This window comes from Marmota marmota, unplaced genomic scaffold (assembly GCF_001458135.2).
Source record: "Marmota marmota marmota unplaced genomic scaffold, marMar, whole genome shotgun sequence".
Classification (NCBI taxonomy): domain Eukaryota; kingdom Metazoa; phylum Chordata; class Mammalia; order Rodentia; family Sciuridae; genus Marmota; species Marmota marmota.
In genome coordinates this window covers 262,333-266,483 of record NW_026000153.1, presented here as the reverse complement: position 1 = coordinate 266,483, position 4,151 = coordinate 262,333, and positions in this window count along the sequence as shown.

Here is a 4,151-nt window from a genome sequence, read left to right as displayed (position 1 = left end):
TCCATTTACAATGTTGTGCAATCATTACTACTATCAATTTTCCAGAACTTTTCCACATCCTTAATAAAAACTTGTACCCATTAAATACTAGTTCTCCATTCTCTTCTCACCCCAGTCTTGGGTAAACTCTACTCTATTTTCTTTCTTTATGAATTTACCTATTCTAGGTATCTCATTTAAGTGAAATCATACAATATTCATGTTTTAAAGTTCATTCATGTTTAACATGCATCAGAACTTCATTATTGCTGGGGATATAGCTCAGTGATAGAACACATGCCTAGCATATGTGAGGCCCTGGGCTCAATCGCTGGCACCAGAGAAAAACAAAACACCAAAGAACTTTATTACTTTTAAGGCTGAATAATATTACATTGAAAAAAATATATATATAAACAATGTGATATATATATATCACATTGTTTATCCATTCATCTATTAGTGGATACTTAGATTGTTTCCACATTTTGGCTCTTGTGAATAATGCTGCTATGAGAGTTGGTATACATGTGTCTATTTTAGTCTCTGCTTTCAATTCTTTTGGGCATGTACGTAAGAGTGGAACTGTTGGATCACATGGTAACTCTATAATTAGCTTTCTGAGGAACTGGCAGATTTTTCCATGATGGCTACATCTTTATACACCCCCACTAGTAATACACAAGGGTTTCAATTTCTTCACATCCTCACCAACACTTTTGCTTTTTTTGCTTGTTTATTTGCTTCCTTTTCATTCCTTTATTTCTTCCTGCTATTCCCTCCCTTCTTCCCTTTTCCCTCCCTCCCTCCTTCCTTTCCTTTCCTTCCTTCCTTCCTTCCTTCCTTCCTTCCTTCCTTCCTTCCTTCCTTCCTTCCTTCCTTCCATCTCTTTCTTTAATTGACATCCTATTGTGTGTGAAGTAGTATCTCTTCGTAGTTTTGATTATGGTTTGGATGTGAGATGTCTCCCCAAAACTCATGTATAAGACAATGAAAGAAGGTTTATTAGTGAAATGATTGGGTTATGAGATACTTAACCCAATCAGTGAATTAATCCCCTCATGGGGAATAACTGAGTGGGAACTGAAGGCAGATAGGGTATGGGTGGAGGAGGTGGGCATTGGTGGTGTGCCTTTGTGGGATGTATTTGCATTTGGCTAGTAGAGTGTCTGTTTTCTGGTGTGATTTTTTTGAACCACTTCTCTCTGCCACACTCTTCCACCACCATGATGTTCAGCCTCAAGTCCTGAGGAATGGAGCCAGCTCTTTTTGGACTGAGAACTCTGAAACCGTGAGCCCCCAAATAAACTTTTCTTCCTCTGATTGTTCTTGTCAAGTCTTTTGATCACAGAAAAAAAAAATTGACTAAAACAGCTAGTAATATTGTGCATATTTTCTTGTACTTATTGGCTATTTGTATTTTCTTTTTGGAGAAATGTTTATTCTAGTTCTTTGCCCATTTTTGAACAGAGTTTCCCCCCCCCCTTTATGTTGTAGTCTTTATATCAAACTGTTGAACTGTTTTATTTTATTTGTTAATTTTTGTGGGTGCAGTGGTGCTCATGTTAGGCAAGCACTACACCACTGAGCTAAACCCCATCCCTACTGAGCTATTTAAAGATAGCTTTATTTTATTTTAAAAAATAAATGGGAATTTTGGGATTAAGATGGCAGCTTTAACACACCTAATTTTTCTTCTTCCTGGCACTTCACCAGATCTAAAATAAAGGGATTTACAAATAGCCATAGACCATAAGAGTAGGGAGAGCGGGGATATTTTAGAAACAGGAAGGAAGGTAGATGAGTGGTAACTTAATGAGTGACTCAAGAGAGTGGGACTCTCAGTTAGGAGTGGGAGAGTTGATAAGAACCCTGGGGTATGTAGGCAGTACCTGGCAGCACCAAGATGTCTCTGGATCTCTGTGTGAGTTGGCACTGGAGGAATGGGTGAGAACTTCATAAAAAGATGGATTCCCTCCCCTATCTTGCTGCTGGGAAACTTTCCACCACACTCCAGCAGGAATTTGGACAAAAGTATCTCTGGGGTTAAAGGGCAGGTCTACAGAAGGAACATGTTTATGGATGAATTCATAATGATAATGATGTGTGGCCTCATGAGACAAATTAATGACCAATAAAAAGGTATGTTCTATGAATGATTCTACTGAAGCAGAGTACTTCTTGTTCCAGTGCCTTAGCAAGCACTTTCTATTCCTCACAGACTGTAATGTAGAAAACAGATCTGTTCCAAACAAGGGGACTGCTCTTGTCTATTCATACATGCTCCTGAATGTGAGAAATGGTTCCAGGAGGCTGTGAAAGAAGCCAGCAACAATAGATACATCTGGGTAGCATGAATGTTTGACTTGGGTACTGAAGTGAGGGAGACTCTTCACAGTCTGGCCTTTTGAATTTTATACCATGTATGTCCATTACTTTTTAGAAATTAAGTAAAATAAAATACTTTTCTCCAGCCTTAAAGTAATACATTAAAAACTGTAGATAACTTAGAATTATCAACTATTGCATAGCCCAAGGTAATCTTTCAATAAATATTCATTATTAAATAGAATATGTCTCCCACCCCATTCCTCAGAAGTAACCATGGAGATGACTTGATGTATAGCCATTTACACTCTTTTTCCTATACATAGAGAAACATGCATTTCAAATAAAATAGCCTCACACAGTGTATACTATTCTGCAATTTGCCTTTTCTGCTTTTGTTTTGGACATCTGACTGAGAGAAACTATGTAGAGCTATCCATTATTTAATGGAGGCATAGGATTTCACTGAGTATCTGTATTGCAATTTATTTCGTCATTCTGCTAATTAGTAGATTTTTTTTTTGTTATTGTAAAGAATGTTTGGGTGGTGAATGCCCTGGTATTCTTTAAATTTTCCTTACACCATATCTTTTGCCTTAAATAGTTTATACATGAGCTAAAGCCAGTGTGATAAAATGGTGACGTTTACTAAATGTGAATAGCACATAAAAAAAGAATGTTGCAGTGAATAGTTGTGTGTGTGTGTGTGTGTGCATGTGTATATATGTTTGTAAAGATACGTATCTTTCCAAATGTATGTAAACACTACTGGAGAATAATATCATGACAATGCTTTCATCAGTCAAACAATATGCTGGTTTTAAAGGTTGATAGCTACCAAATTGCTCTTTTAAAAGGTTCTGTCATGTCAGTTGCAGTGGGGCATGCCTGTAACTCCAGTGAGACTGAGGCAAGGAGATCCCAAGTTTGTGTCCAGCTTGGGCAACTTGGTAAGATCTCAAAATTCAAAAAATGTTTTAAAAGGTTGGAGATGTAGCTCAGTGTTAAAGCACCCCTGGGTTCCATCTGCAGTATGAAAAAAATTATAAATAGTTATATTATTTTTGTCATTGCTGATAAATATTATTAATTTTTTTCTATTTATAATTTCTTAATAGTTTCTCTTTTCTAGGAATAAATGTTGAACTTTCTCAAAAACATTTTTTTACAATCCACTAAGATAATTATATGTTATTTCTTTAATTTTATTAATAGATTTCTTAATATTTTATTCCCCTTACAGTTTTGGCAAAAGTCCTACTTATTTATAATGTATTATTAATTTTATAATCTGTTAAATTAATTTTGCTAAGATTTAATCTTTATTCTTAAGTAATAACACAGTTTTTTATTGTAATTTGTTATATATGACAGCAGAATGCATTATAATTCATATTACACATATAGAGCACAATTTTTAATATCTCTGGTTGTACACAAAGTAGAGTCACACCATTCATGTCTTTATACATGTACCTAGGGTAATGATGTCCATCTCATTCCACCATCTTTCCTATCCCCATACCCCATCTCTTCCTCTCCCTCCCCTTTGCTCTATCTAGAGTTCATCTAATCCTCCCACGCTCCCCACCCAACCCCATTATGAATGAGCATCCTTATATCAGAGAAAACATTTGGCATTTGGTTTTTTGGGATTGGCTAACTTCACTTAGCATTATCTTCTCTAACTCCATCCATTTACCTGCAAATGCCATGATTTTATTCTCTTTTAATGCTCAATAGAATCATATATATACATACCATATTTTCTTTATTCATTCATCAACTGAAGGGCATCTAGGTAGGGTTGGTTCCACAGTTTAGCTATTGTGAATTGTGCTGCT